At 47.1% G+C, this 21,722-nt stretch overlaps 1 long non-coding RNA gene across 1 annotated transcript in view; it reads left to right on the forward strand.

Moving 5' to 3' along the window:
* Positions 1-18,688, forward strand: part of LOC137436211 (uncharacterized) — a 34,958-nt gene extending 16,270 nt beyond the window's left edge. The window contains exon 2 of the long non-coding RNA XR_010986202.2: positions 16,067-18,688. This is a non-coding gene — a long non-coding RNA (uncharacterized LOC137436211). The remainder of the gene's footprint in view (positions 1-16,066) is intronic.
* The last annotated feature ends 3,034 nt before the right edge of the window (positions 18,689-21,722 follow it).

The following is a 21,722-nucleotide window of genomic DNA, read 5'->3' on the forward strand; positions in this document are numbered from 1 at the left end:
TACTAGTCCGTATGGTGGGTCCCTCAATTAGGAATTTTAGTTTACCATGCGTTCTTTTGTTACTGGCATTCCTTTCAATAAAGCCGGTATTTGTACATTTTAATTCCGTGTCGGTTTGAATTGATTAACAGGGTCGAAGACGTTCGGTGGATTCCGTACAGGTAAGAGCTTCGCTGACCCCCGCTGCTCTACCCAGCGCGTATAAAGAAGGTCCGCCATCATTGACTGAATGCCTCGGAGTGTTAAGCTTGCTCGGCTATCCATCCCCAGGGGTGTTTACCCCGGGAGAAAGACAATATATATATATATATATATATATATATATATATATATATATATATATATATATATTGTTGCGGAGATGAGGACTGTATTTTTTTGATTGTGTGCTGTATTATTATTATTATTGTTTATTCTGCGCCCCCCTACCTCCGGAGCTGTGTAAAGGTGAAAGGGCATCCCCTAATTAGTCCACAAGCATACACGTCAGCCAAATAATAGAATACCCCTGTTTGATAGTTATCTCTTATTCTGTGTTTTAGGGTAAGGCTGTGTCTCCCATTAATTGAAGTACTCCATTGCACCAGTGAAAGAGAATAGATCCCCTTTCATTCCCATCCCCAAAATCTCCCTTTCCTTTTACATCCCCTTCCGTCATTGCCGGGCCTCGATTGCCAATTACCTCCCCTCCAATAACCGCCATTGACCACGAGGCAGGGTCGGAGAAGAAAGGCGTGTCTCCACCTCGTCATAGAGGGGAAGAGGGGCGTGCCCGCCCGTCGTCATCAAGGGCGGAGCGAGAGGGTCGCGTGACCAACCAGGGCCGAGGTGAGCACACCGATGGGCGTGTCAGGAAGGCCGGCGGCTTGATCGCTGGAGGCGCTATAAAAGGCGCGCGCGCAAGTGGCGTGAGAGTCAGAGAGTCGTGAGGAGTCAGTCAGTGGAGTCGGTGGTCAGTTGGTTGCGTTGGTTGCGGTGAGGAGTCGGTGGTGGTGGTCAGTTGGTTGCGTTGGTTGCGGTGAGGAGTCGGTGGTAAAGAGTGAGCGGACCAAGAAAGAGTTGAGGGTTTGGACCAGACGAGTCGGACAAGGCCTGGCAAAGCACGCGACGTCCACAGCAGCCACAACAGCAGCCTGGGGGCCTGAACGGCGGTTTGGAGCAGGGCCGTGAAGGAACGGCGGCTGCTAAACGCGCCGGTTATGCTGCAGGACCCCCTTGGACCTTCCTCTCCCTCCAGCCATCCACCTCCTGCCTTTCCACCCTTCTTGTGTACGTGAGTTTGTTCTGTTTGTTCTGTCCTGGGTTAATTAAGCTTGTATAAGTTAATAATTGCACTGTGTCTCTGATTCTTCTGTATATTATTTTATTATCTTTCCTTCTCCTTGGTTACTTTGAGCATGTAAATAGTAGGAATAAATTTAGTAGTATTTCCAACCTTTTTGTCTTCTTCTTCTTCTTCTTCACATCCGTGTCGCCTTTGTCTTTTCCCTATTGAATAGCTGCGGTGCGATCCGGCCAACGTTTGGGTGGAATCGGGTTCTAATCGGGGAATAACTGTTCGGTCGCGGTTGGACCATCCGCTCGGCCCATCATACCATCTAAACCGCGATCAGTAACAATTGGTGTCTGGGAGTGAGATTCGGGGCCCGAACCAAATTTTTAAAACATCTAAAAAAAAAATTTGGTCAAAATTTGGAGCGGCCGAAATTTGTTTTGTTTTACAAAACCTGAACTTTGAAATCGCGCCATGGCTGGTCAAGGCGACGGGATGCCAGTGGGAGAGATAGAGGGGTTAGGAGTAACCCAGGATCAAATGGAGGGGAGCAATGAGGAGGCGGTTGAGGGAGTATCAGGCGCGCAAAATGGCGTCCTCGCGCACGTGGGTGTAGCGGCACCAAATTTTGCCGCGCCCGCGACAGTAGCAGCGCCGCCGTTGGATTCGGACCTTTTGTTGCTACAAATCGGGGCCCTTATGGACAAAATGAGGGACGAAGCAAGGGCTGATAGTGCGAAAATGGAAAGCAGAATGATGGGGGTAATGAGGGACGAAGTAAGGGGTACCGGTGAGGCGTTAGACAAGGGGATAAAAGAGGTAAAGAATGGGTTAACGGGGGTAGAAAACAGAATGGCCGCTCAAGAGACTCAAATGGAAGGGATGAAAAAGGGGTTAGAGGGGTTAGAAAACAGGATGGAAGGCAAATTGCGGGAGATAGGGGAGCAATCCGCCCGAGAAATTAAACAAATGGGAGAGCAGATAGAGGAGGTAAAAATCGGGTTAGAAAGTAAACTGGATGCTCAGAGGGATGAATTGGGACAGATGAGGGTGGCATCTACAAAAGAGATGGAGGAGATACGACGAGGTGTAAGTGAGGAGGTTTCGGGGCTACGCGAGGAGGTAAAGCGAGGTGAGAAGCGTATGGAGAAAGAGGTGAGAAATGGGACGGCAAAGTTACAAGGGGGAATAGAAGATCTGACGGAGGAGGTGGAACAGCTGACAGAGGGACAGACGGAGTTAGTGGAGCAGGTTCAAAAGAACACTGCGGTACTAGGAGGGTTAAAGGCGACACAAAAAGAAATTAAAAACGAATTAATAGCGACACAGAGGCAATGTCAGATGGTATGTGAGGAACTGACAATGAGGGTGGACGAGGTGACAGAGATAATGGAGACAAAGGACCGGCAGGTGAGGATGCACATAGAGACGGTCACGGTAGCCTTAGAGGACGAACTTGAGGAGACGCACCGAGAAATAATAGAGGTTAAACAAAAATTAGAGGAAGTGGAAGAAGAGGTGAGTGAAATTAAGAAGAGACGGACAGAAACTAAGAGAGAAATCCAGGAGGAGGTAATGGAATTGGTACAAGGTCGGTGCTCAACTCATGGTGTGCTGCTCACTAACCAAATAAAGAGTTTGCAGGTGGCAAAGGAGGTGCGGAGACGAGGTGCCAAGGTGAGTGGCGAAATATTCGGCAATGTACATGATGTGAGGAATGCTTCAGTCGGCTTGGGGATTGGTTTGGATCCGGGTGTTCGTGAAAGGCCGTTGGTGAAGTGTGCGACAGGTCTGGTGTGCGAAAAAAGAGGTGTGCGAGAATGTCCGACCATGGGGTGTGTGAGGAAAAAGTGCGCGCCGACCAGTGAGTGTGCTGTCGAGAGTGAGTCGGTCGTAGCGCGTGTGCGAGGGGGCACATGGAAGCGCGGTGTGGCGAGTGTTACGGAGGAAGTAACGAAAGAGTGTGCGCAAGAGGATGCGCGAGAAAGGTGTGTAACGGACAGGTGCATGGGGAAAGAGTGCGCTGTCAAGAGTGAAGGAGAGTGCACGCCTGTGGTGAGAGTTACAGAGGATGTAACGAAAGAGTGTGCGCGAGAAAGGTGTGTAACGGACAGGTGCATGAGGAAAGAGTGCGCTGTCGAGAGTAAGGGTGAGTGCGTTGTCAAGAGTGGTGGTGAAAGTAATGAGAGTGACACGGAGCGTGAGTTGGTTGTGACAGGTGAGCGAGGATGTACACCTGGAATGGAAGGATGCACACCTGGAATGGTAGAGCGTGTGTGGGAATGCACACTTGAGTTGGTCGTGAGGCACGTGGTTGGGTGTGCGAGTGAAAGCACACCTGTGATGGTCACAGAGGAGGTGACCGAGGAAGGGGCGCGAAGAGGTGTGTTGGTGAGGTGTGCGAGCGACGAATGTGTGCCAAGGTGTTCGGTGGTCAGGTGTGTGACCAGGTCGGTAAGCGGAATGAGTGTACCGAGGTGTGTAAGGAAAGGTACGAGGAGCATGGGAACAGCTGGAGGTATGAGCAAGAAAGGGGTAGCGTATGCATATAAGCATGCAGGTGAGGCATCGACGGTAACCGGGTTAGCGGTTAGAGCGACTTATAGCCGAATTGGGCCCTCGGTGCGTGCCGGGCTTCGCGTGCCGCGAGAACCAGCGGGGATCCGAGGCACGGCGGTTTCGAAAGGACTGCCGTACGCGATCCACGCTGGGCCTCGCTTGGAACGGCCGCGTCCGTGCTCAACTAGGCGGAGCGGGCAGCTCGATAGGAAGGGTCGTCATGGCGACCACTTTTTGTTGAGACGTGCCGGCAGGTCGAGATCGGGACATTGGATGGCTCCACGCCGAGGTGGTGCGTGGGATCTCGGCCCGGGTAAGCCCCCGTCCCTGCCACGAATGCGGGACGTATCCAGCCGCTGGCACAAAACAACCCGTATTCATTGCTCGGCTGTACGAAGCCGAGCTTTAGAAGGGAATTGGCGCACCGAGAGGATGTAATAAGTAGACGGGTGATGAGGATAGTGTTTTGGCCCCGAAATTAGAAAAAAGCAAAATTTGATGATGGTATGGTGATTAGCAGTAAATGGCAAATTGTTGATTTGTTGGATTTGGACGAGCGAAATTGATAGTAGGACCTCCCCGATGTGGTGGGATGGCAAATCCACCATCCCTCACAGGGGGGCAAAGGAGCACTAGTTTATGGGGTTGATGGCAGTGAAAACTAGCCCGGGTGGGTTAGGATATATCGTGTGTAGGGATCTAGCGAAGATGACATTAGGTAACGTTAAGATTAGTTAGTGACTGATACCTGTAGTGGGGACGCAGGTAGATTAGTGTGGATGATAATGACGTGGGAGCGCAATAGTTTAAAGGGGCGACTGGGAAGCGCAAGTTTCAGAGGGGAGTAGTTAGCTGAGATGATGCCGTGTGTTTGAGGATTGAACAGGTGTGATTGCACAGGTGTGCAACTGAACAGGTGTATGGAGCAGTGTATGAGGGAGTAGTGGTGATTGCGTGTTGTGTTGACCAAATGGTCCAGGAAGAGGAGGAGGGTGCAGGTGGCACCAGGTGTGAGGGCACAGGTGTGCAACAACAGGTATGGAGAATGGTAGTGTGGAATAAATGGAGTATTGGAATGGATGGTCGTGGAGTGAGTATGGTGGAAATTGTGGAGTGCAGTGGATGGTGCGAAGGTGTGCATGGGGGAAGAGTGGACCCCCATCACGGATACCCGGGGCGGGTAGTGTAAGTGTTAGGTAGAGGGTATAGGTAAATTGTGGTTGGATATTGGCATCTGTGGTGCGGGTGAAAGAATGGTCTTTGGATGGGTGCATTAGTGTTGTGGAAATGGCTGGGCGTGTAGCCTGTTAGTGTGTGTAGTTGGTTTGGGCACTCCACCACTGTGAGGATGTCGGCCAGGTGAGGCCGCAGGTGGGCTCTGGGAGCCGGTAGTTGTGGATGGGGCCCGAGGATCCGGAGGACGGACCCGGGTAGCCCAGTGCCAGAGGGCACCAAGGGGTGACAGAGCCAGGAGGGGCCTTCCCAAATTAGATAGGTTAGGTAAGGAGCTAGGTAAGCTCGGGTGGCAACTACAGTGGTGGAGGTGTGCAGGTGGGTAGACCTGCTGGGAGAGCTACACGTCACAGCCCAGAAATTGTGCGAGGGCACCGGGAGATGAATCGGGGGAGTGAGACCCCAAATTGAGAAGCACCACAGTTTGGTCAATGGGAATTGGTTTTTAGAACCCATAGTGTAAGTGGCCAATGGATTGGCAGGGAAAGACCCCGGGTAGTGTAAGGTGTGTTAAAATCATTGAGAGGATAGTTAGGATGAAGGATCTCCTCGCACCATCCGCATCCACTCACCTGAGGGGACAGGTACTCCACACCATGCCATGTTTTGATTATTTTTATGATGCAAATGTTTGGATTGTGAGACGCATCATGACGTGGGTGTGACATTGTGCTTTGATGTTCCATCTCTGCCTCCTTATGAGGATTGATGATGAATTTGGTGATGGCAAATTTTGAAGTAGAGGGATTGTGGCGACGAATTTGGTATAGAGGAAATATGGGGAGACGTGACGGTAGTGACGAATTTGTAAATGGGTAGATTTTGTACATATGGGGTAAGGGCAAGGGTAGTGTAGGTGACAGGGGGGTGACGTACGGTAGGGACGAGCTTTCTCACTTCGCCCTCCGTACGCATTTCGCCTTGCATTGCCTTATTGATGTGTACCCTTGTGACCTTACCCCTCGCTCAATTGTCTCTTTTTGTCTCGCACATGACCTGTGCGCCATGGGGCGCCGAGGGGAGCGTGCGTGGGTCGGCCATTGTGCGCCCGGAATTCCCAGAACCAGCTGTCTGCATCGATGCACCACATTATGGACCACAGGTCTGTGGCCGAGCACCACCTATGGATCCCATGGGTTGGGGCATGGCCCCTCTGCTGGAACCGGCCATGAGGGCCCGAAATCTTGCTGGCGGACCTTGGCCACAGGGCACCGATGCCCCACAGGTGAACCACACGTAGTCGGCCCTGTGGGCCATAAATAAAGAAAATAAAAAGGACACATTGGGCACACTTTATTGCAAATAGGCCGCCAGTAAGCAAAGCAAAAGAAAGACAACATCTGGAAGAACAAATAATAATAACCAGCAGAGGGAGCCGAAGAGCAAGAGACCACCTGCAGGGTTAGGGGTTGTTGATTTTATTTTTATTGAACATGATTGAACATTGATGAACAGTGATGACTGCACCGATTGGTGCTTGGGTGTGTATTGGTGCGTTTTTGGGTGCTTTAATGGTGCATTGATGCAGAGCAGACTGTCTCCCCCCCAGAAAGAACAATCACAGGTCCTGGGTTAGTTTTGTAAATAAAAATAGCGTCATTGTAAATAATGCTTCCCACCGTCAGTGTATAGTTTGAAGACCATTCCGCAATTCGGTTAACTGTGGGCGTAAGTCTGTTAGGCAGGGTGCAATGGAGCAGCGGGACACATTTATTTATGTTTTAAAACTGTCGCACTCAGGGTCAGGTTAAAAGTAGAGGGAACTACACCTACGTGTCACACTAAATAAAAGTTGTAGGCCCGGGCCGTGCCTAAGAGGAGGAGGGTGCAGTGTTGCGGAGATGAGGACTGTATTTTTTTGATTGTGTGCTGTATTATTATTATTATTGTTTATTCTGCGCCCCCCTACCTCCGGAGCTGTGTAAAGGTGAAAGGGCATCCCCTAATTAGTCCACAAGCATACACGTCAGCCAAATAATAGAATACCCCTGTTTGATAGTTATCTCTTATTCTGTGTTTTAGGGTAAGGCTGTGTCTCCCATTAATTGAAGTACTCCATTGCACCAGTGAAAGAGAATAGATCCCCTTTCATTCCCATCCCCAAAATCTCCCTTTCCTTTTACATCCCCTTCCGTCATTGCCGGGCCTCGATTGCCAATTACCTCCCCTCCAATAACCGCCATTGACCACGAGGCAGGGTCGGAGAAGAAAGGCGTGTCTCCACCTCGTCATAGAGGGGAAGAGGGGCGTGCCTGCCCATCGTCATCAAGGGCGGAGCGAGAGGGTCGCGTGACCAACCAGGGCCGAGGTGAGCACACCGATGGGCGTGTCAGGAAGGCCGGCGGCTTGATCGCTGGAGGCGCTATAAAAGGCGCGCGCGCAAGTGGCGTGAGAGAGTCAGGGAGTAGTGAGGAGTCAGTCAGTGGAGTCGGTGGTCAGTTGGTTGCGTTGGTTGCGGTGAGGAGTCGGTGGTGGTGGTCAGTTGGTTGCGGTGAGGAGTCGGTGGTAAAGAGTGAGCGGACCAAGAAAGAGTTGAGGGTTTGGACCAGACGAGTCGGACAAGGCCTGGCAAAGCACGCGACGTCCACAGCAGCCACAACAGCAGCTTGGGGGCCTGAACGGCGGTTTGGAGCAGGGCCGTGAAGGAACGGCGGCTGCTAAACGCGCCGGTTGTGCTGCAGGACCCCCTTGGACCTTCCTCTCCCTCCAGCCATCCACCTCCTGCCTTTCCACCCTTCTTGTGTACGTGAGTTTGTTCTGTTTGTTCTGTCCTGGGTTAATTAAGCTTGTATAAGTTAATAATTGCACTGTGTCTCTGATTCTTCTGTATATTATTTTATTATCTTTCCTTCTCCTTGGTTACTTTGAGCATGTAAATAGTAGGAATAAATTTAGTAGTATTTCCAACCTTTTTGTCTTCTTCTTCTTCTTCTTCACATCCGTGTCGCCTTTGTCTTTTCCCTATTGAATAGCTGCGGTGCGATCCGGCCAACGTTTGGGTGGAATCGGGTTCTAATCGGGGAATAACTGTTCGGTCGCGGTTGGACCATCCGCTCGGCCCATCATACCATCTAAACCGCGATCAGTAACAATATATATATATATATATATATATATATATATATATATATATATATATACATGTATATATATACTGAAACGCAAAAGAAACTTACCACCTTTGAAACCTTTAAATATCAACAATAACACTGCGTGTAGTAAATGTGTGAACTTATTTGTGGGCAATAGTGTCCTCACTGTCAGACAAAACGGTCACGGATGGTCACTTGAACCTTCAATGGTCACTTCATAGCACAGCTGTTGAACAGCCGTTTTGACTGTCAGTGATTAGCCAAGGGGTACGGGATGATTTTAATGAGCTGCACGTGATGTCTTGATATTGGCTTTTAAAAGGCCAGTGCAAAATGGGCATTTTGACGGAAAAATGTGACCATTTTGACCAACTTCAAAAAGACCGAAAACGCAAAAGAAACTTATCACTTGTTTGAAATGTAATAAAATTGTAACAGTTCAAAATAAAACAAACCAACAATTGCTAATTGAAACATTGGCATTTTATTGATGCCATGTCAAGTTTTTGACCAAGATACACCATCTCATCAGTTTGTTCTACAGTACAGAACAGCACAGGGTGCAATGTCAGTCCCCTTTCAATAGCGTGTGTGGCCACCATTGTTTCGGATACAGGCAGTGCATCGTCGGCGTATACTGCCTACCAGTCTTTGGATGGATTGCTGCTGGATTCTGTCCCACTCAGTCCTCAATGTCTGAAGCAGCTCTGCCCGTGTCCTGGCCCTGCCAACTAAGCGTCTCCCAAGCTCATCCCACAGGTGCTCTGTGGGATTCAGGTCAGGGGAGAGCGCAGGCCACTGCATGGTGTTGATGTTCTCGCCTTGGAGAAATGCAGTGGTAAAGCGAGCAGCATGGGGCGAGCGTTGTCATGCTGAAAGGTTCTCAGTTCTGGGTGGTCTAGCAGGAATGGCAGCAGATGAGGTCGCAGGATGTTATCCACATACCGCTGGGCGTTAAGATTCCCATCCACAACCACCAGTGGCGTCCTGTACCGGCCTGATATGGCGGCCCACACCATCACACTTGGGCCACCCCACCTGTTGGCTTGACGCACGCAACAATCGGCATATCGCTCGCCAGTTCTTCTCCAGACACGCTCACGCCCATCAGGACTGTCCACACAGAACCTTGACTCATCGCTGAAAGCGACCTCGTTCCACTGCGGCAAGGTCCACCGCTGATGCTGCTGGCACCATCTCTGTCGGATGCGGCGATGGGCAGCCGTCATCACGGGGCCTCTGTCTGGTCTTCTGGCAGTCAGACCATAGTCATGCAGTCGTCTTCGTGCAGTATCATTGGAGATCCGTGGGTTTGCACGCCCCGGAGTTTCTGCCGCAGTGCGGGATGCTGGACGGAATCGATACCGCAGGTGACTTCGGACCATCTGCCTGTCCTGCCTTGCAGTGGTGACTCTTGGCCTCCCTGATCGAGGTCTGTCATCTGCAGAGTTGTGGAGGGTGTCTCTGTCCACCAGGGCCGATATCGTCTGGTGTGAACAGCCAAGGCGACATGCCACCTCACGGTAGCTCAGTCCGCCTTGCAGCATGCCCAGGGCACGCTGCCGTTGATCCCTTGACAATCGTGGCATGTTGATTGAAATGCCCATTTTGCACTGGCCTTTTTAAAGCCAATATCAAGACATCACGTGCAGCTCATTAAAATCATCCCGTACCCCTTGGCTAATCACTGACAGTCAAAACGGCTGTTCAACAGCTGTGCTATGAAGTGACCATTGAAGGTTCAAGTGACCATCCGTGACCATTTTGTCTGACAGTGAGGACACTATTGTCCACAAATAAGTTCACACATTTACTACACGCAGTGTTATTGTTGATATTTAAAGGTTTCAAAGGTGGTAAGTTTCTTTTGCGTTTTCGGTCTTTTTGAAGTTTTTTTTTTTTTTTTTTTTTTTTTTTTTTTTTGTATACAATATCGAGGCTCGTGAAAGAGCGAACATTAATCACACAGAAAGACAAACCGACACATAAAACATATAACATAGGGAGCGGTAGACAAGATGGGGAGAGAGGGGGAAGGACACAAACACAACATTTGAGAGCAGGGACCGAGAGACATGGAGACATCGAGAGATCTGAGAGAGGGCGAGGGCTTTGGGGGGGGGGGGGGCGTGGGAAGGGGGCAGTGGGAGAGGTATGAAACATATGGACACTGCCAGGACTTCCAGGAAAGAAGTTGGAATTTCAAACAAGGTGGATCTGGGGTGAATTAGCGGGGGTAGAAAAGATCAAGGTTTTGGATGGGGGAAGATAAGAGATGGTGGTGAACAGCTGTTTTAAAGACCTGGAGGGAGGAGTGGGATTGAAGGGAGTGAGGGAGTTTGTTCCAGAGGCGGGAGAAAAGAGGAATGAAAGAGTGAAGGTGAGCGGAGAGCCGAGATTTCGGCAGTTTAACCATCAGAGGGTTGCTGGCAGATCTTGTGCGACCTGTAGGAATATTTGGGGGACAGAGCACAGAGAGAGCTGGGGGTGCAAGGCCGGAGAGGAGTCGGTAGAAGACAGAAAGACCACCTACCTGCCTGCGGTGAGTGAGTGAAAGGCCCTCAGAGATAGCTTCATCGCGGGAGATTCCAATAATTCTGAAAGCTTTGGTTTCAACAGCGTGAAGCCGAGCTAGGTGTGAGGCAGGAGCACCGGCCCATAGGGGAGAACAGTATTCCATTGAGCTGCGGATGAAAGCCTTGTATGTGGTGAGGAGCTCAGGTGTGCCGAGGAAGGACTTCGCACGACGGAGGATGCCCAGTCGGCGACTGGCTTTGGAGGCCAGCTTGGAAATGTGGTTTTCCCAAGAAAGATCATGGCAGATAGTGAGACCCAAAATCTTGAGCGACAGAACTTCTTGGAGAGGATTGTTGAGAAAGTAGATGGGAGGGTTGTCCAGTCGATCTTTTCGGAGAGACATAGTAAGAGTGTGAGATTTGTCAGGATTGAAAGACATGTTCCACTTGTTTGACCAGTCTGTGATTTTGTCCAGGTCTTCAGAGAGTGAGGAGGCAGCAGACTGCCGATCTGAGGGAAGAGGAATGGAGCGGCAGAGAGTGGAGTCATCAGCAAAGAGATAGAGAGGATTTTCGAGAGAGTCAGAGAGATCATTGATGAAGACCAGAAAAAGCACGGGGCCCAGAACACTGCCTTGGGGAACTCCAGCCTGAACAGGAAGAGGAGATGAGAGAAACCCATTCAGGGCCACACGTTGACGACGACTAGAGAGGAAGTCCGCCAGCCATGCGTGGAGATTTCCATGGATACCAAAGGAGGAGAGTTTGGTGAGCAGAGCGGGGTGCCAGACCGTGTCGAAGGCACGTGATATGTCGAGGGAGACAGCTCTAATTTCCTGTTTGGCATTGAGGACCTCCATCCATTGTTGAGACAGCAGAAGCAGCATGTCCAGAGTAGAGTGACCTGGTCTGAAACCAAATTGATGATCAGAGATCAAGCCATTGGAGAAGAGGAAAGATTTCATATCAGAAGCAATGATGGATTCCATGACTTTGCTGATAATTGGGAGAAGGCTGATTGGTCTGTAGTTGCTAGGATCTGTTTTTGCACCTTTTTTGTGCAAAGCGGTGATGTTGGCTGATTTCCAAGCAGATGGCAGTTGACCTTGAGCAAAAGAGAGGGTGAAGAGAACAGAGAGAGGGTGAGATAGAGCAGCAGAGCAGGATTTTAGGACCCGTGGGCTGATGCCGTCGGGTCCAGTTGCAGAATCAGAGTCGAGGGTTGACAGAAACTTTTCCACCTTGTCAGGAGGAAAGGACACGGAGTCCAGGAGCAGCAGGGTACGACTGGGTATGGTGGGTACAGAGAGGGATGGGTTTGGGACACAAGATTTAGAGGCAAACACAGAGTTGAGGCATTCAGCTTTTTCACGTGCGGAGTCAGCTGTGTAGCCGTTTGAGGTAAGGGAGGGGATGGAGGGGGAACAAACACCAGAAACGGATTTGACCAGACGCCACCAGGATTTGGAAGAGGGAGACAGATAAGAGAGTTCGGTCTTGAGAACGGAGAGATATTGTTTCCTGGCTCTCCTGAGGGTGGACACACACTTGTTTCGGGCTTTGTGAAAGGAAATGAGATTTCCTTCCGTTGGATTTGCTTTCCAGGAGACGAAGGCAAGTTGTTTCTGGGCAACAGCCTCACCACAAGTTGGTCAAAATGGTCAAATTTTTCGGTCAAAATGCCCATTTTGCACTGGCCTTTTTAAAGCCAATATCAAGACATCACGTGCAGCTCATTAAAATCATCCCGTACCCCTTGGCTAATCACTGACAGTCAAAACGGCTGTTCAATAGCTGTACTATGAAGTGACCATTGAAGGTTCAAGTGACCATCCGTGACCATTTTGTCTGACAGTGAGGACACTATTGTCCACAAATAAGTTCACACATTTACTACACGCAGTGTTATTGTTGATATTTAAAGGTTTCAAAGGTGGTAAGTTTCTTTTGCGTTTCAGTATATATATATTGTAACGAATTTGAGAAAGTATAACGAATGTGAGAATTATGGTTTTGTTGTGTGTAAATGTCACCCTCCGTAATGTAAAGAAAGGTCGAAGCTCGTCCTCTTAGTTAATTCCATAAACCTACACGCAGGGCACCATATATCCTTTTAAATAGTTATTCCCTTATTCTATGTAGTTTAAGGCTGTGTTTCCCAATAGTTTGACTCTCCATTGCACCGAATTAAATAAGGATAGGTCCCATCCTCAACGTGCCAGATTAACCACTTTGCTGCAAACTCCAACAGCCACTTTGCTGCATCACCGCCATTGCGCACGTGGTGAAAATCGGGGAAGAAGGGTGTGGCCCCCGCCTCGTCATCGGGGGGGGAGGAGTCAGCCCAGCGCGAGGAACAAGGCATGGCTTTGCCAACGCCTCATCAAGGGGGCGGGATCGGTGAGCCCTCACAACCAATCAGGGCCGAGGCGAGCTCACCGAGGGGCGTTTCCAACAGCGTGTGGGTTGATCCCAAAAGCACGAATAAAAGGGTTCGCGCGAGGTTTAATAGGAGAGAAAAAGAGAAGCGAACTGGCAAGCCCGAGTGGAGGAACGTGAGAGAGACCGGAGCAGCTTTGGAGAGCGCACGGTGCACAGGAGGAGCTTCGCCGCACAGTTTGGAACCGCGGCGGTTTGACGATCGCAGCTCGAATCTTGACGGCGGCTGTCCGCTTCCAGCCCGACCGATCCCCGCTGAACCTTCCTCTCCCGCCAAGCCATCTACCTCCAGCGATTCGTTCCTGCCATCATTTCCCCGTGTAAGTGTGAATGTTCGTCTGTCGTACACGTTGTCCTGGGGTTTATTAATTAAGACTGTTAATAGGTAAGCTAATGATTTCACTGTGTCTCCTGCTCCTTCCATTTCCCTGTATATAACCTTGACTGCTCTTTTTGCTTTGGATTGTGTAAATAATTAATAAATCCTGTTATTCCTCCGTTCCTCTTCTTCTTCTTCTTCTTCTTCACATTCGGTCGCTTTAGAGGTTTCCCAATTGGATGTACGCAGCGCGATTCGGCCAACGAATAAATCGGGTCTAGTCATTGGTAACCGGCTCACGGTGCAGTCCGCTTCGCTCGGCGCAACTAATCCATTAGGCTGCGACCGTGAGCGGGGGAGTATTTCCTCGCGTGTCGGGGAGCGCTGGTATTTTAATAGGTCATAGGACGGTTTAGGCCTAATACCCTACCCAGCGTCGACCGGCCGTGGCGTCATACCCCCCAGGACCACGTCGGTCAGTCATATAAGCGAGGGGACTAATCCCCCCTTGGTAAGTGGGGAAGGCCGACGTTGGAATCCGTAACAATATATATATATATATATATATATATATATATATATATATATATATATATATATATATATATCATACATACACACACACACACACACACACACACACACACACACACACACACTACCGGTCAAAAGTTTTAGAACACCTCAATTTTTCCAGTTTTTATTGAAATTTACGCAGTTTAATGCCTCAATGTACTCTGAAATTAAGCATAGAACAAATAAAGAATTGGAGATAAAAACGAAATCATAGAATCATTTTGTTTAACAAAATGTAATTTAAATTTTTGACTGAGAAAAGTAGCCACCTTTTACAGATATAACCGCATAACACACTCGTGGCATTCTTTCTGCAATGGAAATCAAATATTGTTCAGGAAGTTCTTCCCAACACTGTTGCAGAAGTTCCCACAAATGTGTTGCACTTGTAGGTTGCTTTGCTTTCACCCTTCTGTCCAGTTCATCCCAAACCAGCTCGATGGGGTGTAAGTCTGGAGACTGTGCTGGCCATTCCATGATTTGAAGCCTACCGTCTTGTTCTTTTCCTCGAAGGTAGTTTTGACATAGCCTGGAGGTGTGTTTAGGGTCATTATCTTGCTGTAGGATGAACCCCTGACCAACTAGGCGTATACCAGAGGGTATTGCATGGTGCTGCAAAATGCTGTGGTAGCCCTTTTGGTTCAGGGTGCCAGTCACTCTGTGCAAGTCACTGACTCTGGACCAGCAAAAGAGCCCCAGACCCTCACGCTTCCTCCTCCATGTTTGACAGTTGGTGTCACACACTGAGGAACCATCCTTTCGCCTACTTGACGGCGTACAAAAACTCTGCGTGATGAACCAAATATTTCAAATTTTGATTGATCGGTTCATAAGACCTTCTTCCAGTCCTCAGTAGTCCACTGGCAGTGCTTCATGGTCCAGGCAGCCTCTTTTTCTTATTTTACCATCTTAGCAATGGCTTTCTTACTGCCACTCGACCTGTCAAACTTGCAGCTTGAAGTCTTCTCTTCACAGTTGAAACTGAGACTTGCTTACTTCGACCAGTGTTATGCTGTGGTTGAAGCTGTTGTCCCGTGAGCCGCCTATCACGCAAGCTGTTGACCCTCAGAAAGCTGTCTTCTGATTCTGTTGTGGCTTTGGGTCTGCTAGACCTCTTCCTGTCAGAGTTTTCTCCAGTTTCCAATATACTACTTCCTGCAGTGCAATATTGTCCAAATAATGCTTCAGAAGGTGTAATAACTGTGTGTTCCAATACTGCTTTTATACAGACATGGGTTTGTCATCAAGTAATCAGCAGAGGTTGGGACACCTGTAGGAATTGTTTGCATCAACTTTCAAGGCTTAATTTACTTACATTGCTGCAGAACAGCTGTAAGTTGTTAACCCATTAATTGTTCCCTGAAGAAGGGCTTCTTTTTTTACAATATAACTGTGCAATTTACATTTTTTCCCCGTGCTTGCTAACCTAAACTTTTTTTGTTAACCTCGAGCAGTTTACTGCTTAACTTTGTACAATTTCAGGTTATTCACTGGACATTAAACTGCGTAAATTTCATTAAAAACTGGAAAAATTGAGGTGTTCTAAAACTTTTGACCGGTAGTGTGTGTATATATATATATATGTACAGTATATATATTTAATTTCACTTGGTACAGTCTTTATGAAAATGTCTTCATAATACAGGCAGAAAGTAAAAAATAAATGGTGCTTGTTTGATATAAAAATTTAAGTTGCCCTCATTTAAAATTTTGCACAAAAATGGGGGCCAAGTTTTTTCTATTTCGTTTGCTATGTCATAGTAAAAGTTATCATTGAAGAGAGTTGGGCATTGTGTGTTTATTCCTTGGCTAAGTCGAAATTGCTGACTTTCCGGGAAGGCAATGGAAATTAACCATTCAGTGTAAATCTTACCATGAGACTATTTTCATAGCATTGACCCCTTTGAAAGGGAATTAAGTCAATCATCATCTGTTATATCATAACTTTTGAAAGGGTGAACTATTTTTCATACAAATGTGAAGGATTTTTTCTATTTCAAGTAAATATTTTATCCTGATAAGGTGTTTTAACAGTGAACCATGCCATTTCTCCATCTAGGATGTACTTTGACTGGGAACCTGCTGCAAAATGAGCATACTCGAGGCAGACCAACTATGACACACTCGAGGAGAGAATGCCCTCAACACGATTTGCACTTATGATTTCCGCAATCCGTACAAAAATAATATATTTGGTCACATGTCAGGATGAAATTGCCAGCTTGTCATCAGAGATATTTTTTTCCCGTCGAAAGTTTTGACTTCAATGTCAAAACTAAACATTGTAGCCTAAACACAGAATAATTTATGCCAAATGTCTAGGAGAAGTTAAGTCTTGCAGAAATTGTTCTGTAAGGATCACTTGGCTGTGCCTGGATGAGTTTGAGGGTAGAGGAGTAGCGGCTGAAAACGGAATCCTATCCAGGTTACTTCTGATGACTCCATCTTTTCTCTTCACTTATTTGGGTTCCTCCTGATGACTCCATCTTTGCTCTTCACCTATTCAGGTTTCCTTCTTATGACTCCATCTTGCTCTTCACTTATTCAGGTTTATTTTGATGACTCCATCTTTGCTCTTATTTATTTGAGTTCCTTCTGATGACTCCATCTTTGCTCTTTACTTATTTGGGTTCCTCCTGATGACTCCATCTTTGCTCTTACTTATTTGGGTTCCTCCTGAAGACTCCATCTTTTCTCTTTACTTATTTGGGTTCCTCCTGATGACTCCATCTTTGCTCTTATTTATTTGGGTTCCTCCTGATGACTCCATCTTTGCTCTTTACTTATTTGGGTTCCTCCTGAAGACTCCATCTTTTCTCTTTACTTATTTGGGTTCCTCCTGATGACTCCATCTTTGCTCTTTACTTATTTGGGTTCCTCCTGAAGACTCCATCTTTTCTCTTTACTTATTTGGGTTCCTCCTGATGACTCCATCTTTGCTCTTACTTATTTGGGTTCCTCCTGATGACTCCATCTTTGCTCTTTACTTATTTGGGTTCCTCCTGAAGACTCCATCTTTTCTCTTTACTTATTTGGGTTCCTCCTGATGACTCCATCTTTGCTCTTACTTATTTGAGTTCCTTCTGATGACTCCATCTTTGCTCTTTACTTATTTGGGTTCCTCCTGAAGACTCCATCTTTTCTCTTTACTTATTTGGGTTCCTCCTGATGACTCCATCTTTGCTCTTACTTATTTGAGTTCCTTCTGATGACTCCATCTTTGCTCTTTACTTATTTGGGTTCCTCCTGAAGACTCCATCTTTTCTCTTTACTTGTTTGGGTTCCTCCTGATGACTCCATCTTTGCTCTTTACTTATTTGGGTTCCTTCTGATGACTCCATCTTTGCTCTTTACTTATTTGGGTTCCTCCTGAAGACTCCATCTTTTCTCTTTACTTGTTTGGGTTCCTCCTGATGGCTCCAATGCAGTACTTGGTTTTCCGTTTGATTAAGTATTTGGAGGTAAATGTCACTGATATTTTGTGATCTTCTCTATTCTTGCACGGTGATTCTTTGCTTTCCTTTTGACTCCCAATCATTTTATCATTCACTGGCCTTCCCATCCTTCCCTGCACCCAAGCCTTGCCGTTACTTGCTTGGTGGAGGTGGGTTGTTCTAAAATCTAAAGGGTGGAGGGGCAGCAATGGCAGGGGGCGTGTTCTCTTTTCATACTCAGCTGTTTCTAAATGCTTCGACCATCTGCTTCTGCAGCCCACCTAAAATCAGGCCCGTCTTTTCATCTTCCTCTCTTTTAGTGCCTGCACACCAACTGCTCAGCTGGCTGTTCATACATAAGGCTGTCCCCCAACCCCCTTCCCATTCACACCCCTCCCCCAAACACCACCACTCCACTCCCTACAGACCTCTTTCCCCAACCTCGCCCTCTCCAATGCCTTTTCAAAAAAATAAAGGCCAGCGTTTAATCAACCATTAGCCTTCTCTGTGCCACTTGGTGGCCCATGCAAATTACTAAGCCCTCAACACAAGCACCCATCAACCCCCCACCCTCCTCTTCCCCCACCTCTTCCCCTTCTTTTTCATCCCATTTGCAGAGACGGGGTCGATAGGCGGACATGATGCTCCAATGGGGGGAGTGGGGGCAGCCATTAGCCTACAGATGCAAGTTTCATGAGTTTTCAACTACAGGCCGCCTGTTCATGGACACTTACTTTGTCAAAGGGCTGTACTGATTAGTGAGCCAAACTCCTTTGTGTGCCAGCACATTGATTTGTACAACAATGAATCCACTTGAAGATCCACTAAAAGGAGTTCATGGGTATGCTTAACAAGTGCAGTATTATCAAAGTGGAAGGTTTTTTTTTTTTCCTTAGGGCAAAGGTCTTTTTCGGAGAGGAATTTGTTATTGGTCTCAGACACAAGCATGAGGTGCCTATCCTACTTTTGACTTTATAAAGTCATCAAAAGCAGATTAAATATTTCATTAATTGCTACCCTGCCATAATCTCAGCATGTAAGGACTCTTGTAAGCAGGTGCATTTTCCAAGGTGAAGAGACACTGTTTGTATTATTTTGAGGGTTTAATATTCCCCTCTTTGTCTTCCTTTGGTTTACCCTGCCTAGTGATGAGGGAATGATTTGCAGGAGGGAGAAGGCTGCTTTACAAGATAACGAATTGGCAGCATATTTATTATATAAAATGGTTACCGTGAATTTACAAACTACCCAAAGTTCTTCTTCCTCTTGAGTTTTGTGAGTTTAGACGTCTCCTGATAAAATCCTTCACTCGCTGGTTACCTTCGAGATGTAAAAAACTACATTTAGTGCAAATTTGATCGATATTGTTTCCTTGTTTGACAATAATAACAATAATAACCGTTATTTAGGTACTGCATTTCATGAGACATCTCAAAGCATTTTAGCAGGAAATGTCAAGAAAAAAAATTCAAGGTAAAAAGACAAAAAATAAGGTGGAAAGGACAGTCAAGAAAATTAATATAAAAATACAGCAGCTGTTGATCACCATGCACAGCAATGAGGCTTCCGTAAACTACTGCAGCCCTGATGAGAAAAAGCAAAGCGAAGATGATGCCAAATAAATGCAAATAATAATCTATTTACTATACTGTGAATGGATGAGTTGTGTGCGTGTGTGTGTGAGGCATGTTTTTTGTGTTCTACTGGAGTTTTCTTATGTGGAATGTGATACACCGAAATGATCGTTATTATCTCCTGAATTGATTAGGCTAATTAACGACGAATAATCCGGAAGAATTCCCATGTTTCTAAACGCGCGCTATGTTAAGGTGTATAGAGCAGTTTAATAGGTCCTTCCATAAAATGGCATTCTAATTACAAAATAAATAACAACAACGATAGCGTATATTAATTAATACTAATAATATTAACAAAAATAATAATATTAGTATCATTTATCAATAGTAATAACAAGCATATAATCCCTCCCCTCCACTCCCCACCCCCCCCCCCCCATCCCTCCCCACCCCCCCCCCCCCCCCATCCCTCCCCTACTCCAGCCCAAGCACATCTGGGCCTAGTGAAAGGCAAGCTAATTCTCAAGCACTACAGCAGGCATGTATATGACAAGGCCATGAAGCTCAATTAAAATTTGGTCCAATGGGCCAACGGGACCACTGGTATTATAAAACAGGAGTGTCTGTCTATCCGTCTGTCTGCCCGTCCCCGAACTACTCCCTCGGTTTTGGGGTTAGCCCCATCAAACCTTCTGTAGAACATTTTGGAATCCAGTGGGTGTCCTAAGGTAGGTGGGAGGTTTCATAAATTTCTCAATACAATTATGATTTTGAGTTTCCACCCGAATGAAAAATGAATGAATGATCGTTTTAAGGCCATTTTCCCCGCCAGAGCGGGGGTTGGCCTTGCGGGCCCCATGACAATCATGGTTCCCTGTTTGAGGCAATGTTTTTTTATGGCCGGATGCCCTTCCTGACGCCAACCCTTGGTCACAGCTCTTACGATGCGCAGGGATGCGGTGTACACACCGTGATCATTCATCCCAGCAAGCTGGTACTCAATTGCCGACCTCGGAAGGATGACAGGATGTCAACCTCCCTGGCGTTAATTTAGCGATCGACCGGGATTCGAACCCGGGATTCGAGCCTAGGATCCCAAGCGGGCACGCTAACCGCTAAGCCAACACCAGGCTGAACCGGCTACACCAACACCAGTTTCCACCCGAATGATGCTGCTTATTTTCCGAGGTGGTACCGGAATGTGGAATTTATTGGTTCATGGTTTGGCATTTGCCGTTTCTGTATCGACTGTTTACATTTGGCCTCCCAACTGTGCGTAGCACGGGTACCTCGCTAGTCAGTTTATAAACAGCAAGCAGAAGGAAAATAAAACATGAGAGAATGAAAGAGAAAGGAAAACACAGCAGTGAAGCCCCTGTCTACATCCTCCAACCATGGCTTTGACACCATTTTTATTACGGACCCTACGCATCAAAAAGCTACATATATCGAAGAAACAGTTTCAAACGGAGCACTTTGCCACCATTGGAGCAAATTGCATCAGATGTGGCAATAAAGGCTAATTGGTGATCTCAGCTTGGCGGCGCGATGGACAGAGGACACCGTTTGCATTTTTGCAGCCTCCATCCCGACCCCGTTTAGAATCCCATGCAGGCATGGGCAACTTGCTGGTGGTGATAATAATACCAGTGCATCGCAAGACAAATGTGTTACACCCTTCTATCCCTGTTTACAACAGGTAGTCCATTTCAACCCAAACATAGCTGTAATTTACAAAACGAACTACATATCGTCACCCTCATAACAAAAGTGCCGAAATCATTTTTTGGCCATTTTGAGATTTTCTGCCTAACTCACTTGTTTTATCATTTGTGACACCTGTAAAAATGCCCGTCATTGTTAACTTCCTGAACCACTTTATGTTAATCTGCCTAAGTCCACGGTGTGATTTAGACGGATCAAATTTTTATATTTTTTTTTGCCTTTTTCTCCAAACTGCAAAAAATGACAGGCACTTTTGTTATGAGGGTGACGATATAAAATATGGAGAAAAAGAAACTTTTATTTTTTAACATTATTTTTTGTATGCAGAGTCAAGGCTTGAGGAAGAGTTAACACATTATACACGAAAACATGCACGGACACATAAAACATACAATAAAGGGAGCGGGAGACAAGAGGGGGAGAGAGAAAAGCACACAAGCACGACAGTAGAGAACAGGGACGTCAGTAGATCTGTGGAAGGGAGAGGGATGGGGGAGGAGGGGAAAGGATACACGATATAAAACAAATTGACACGACTAGGAATTTCAGGAAAGAAGTTGGAGATTGAAGGACGTGGATTTGGGGTGTTTTAAGGGGGGTAGAAAATATCAAGGTTTTGGATGGGGGTGTATTTCCACAAGGAATATTTCTGTATGACAAGAGATGGTGGTGAACAGCTGTTTTAAAGACCTTGAGGGATGAGAGGGATTGAAGAGAGTGAGGGAGTTTGTTCCAGAGGTGGGAGTAAAGAGGAATAAAAGAGTGAAGGTGAGCAGAGAGTCTTGATTTTGGCAGTTTCGCCAGAAGAGGGTTACTGGCTGATCTTGTGCGTCCTGAAGGAATATTTGGGGGACAGAGTAGGGGGAGCAAGGCCGGAGAGGAGTCGGTAGAAGACAGAAAGACCACCAACCTGCCTGCGGTGAGAGAGTGAAAGGCCCTCAGAATCAGCTTCATCGCGGGAGATTCCAATGATTCTGAA

This window comes from Myxine glutinosa, chromosome 11 (assembly GCF_964187855.1).
Source record: "Myxine glutinosa chromosome 11, kmMyxGlut1.1, whole genome shotgun sequence".
Taxonomy (NCBI): Eukaryota; Metazoa; Chordata; class Myxini; order Myxiniformes; family Myxinidae; genus Myxine; species Myxine glutinosa.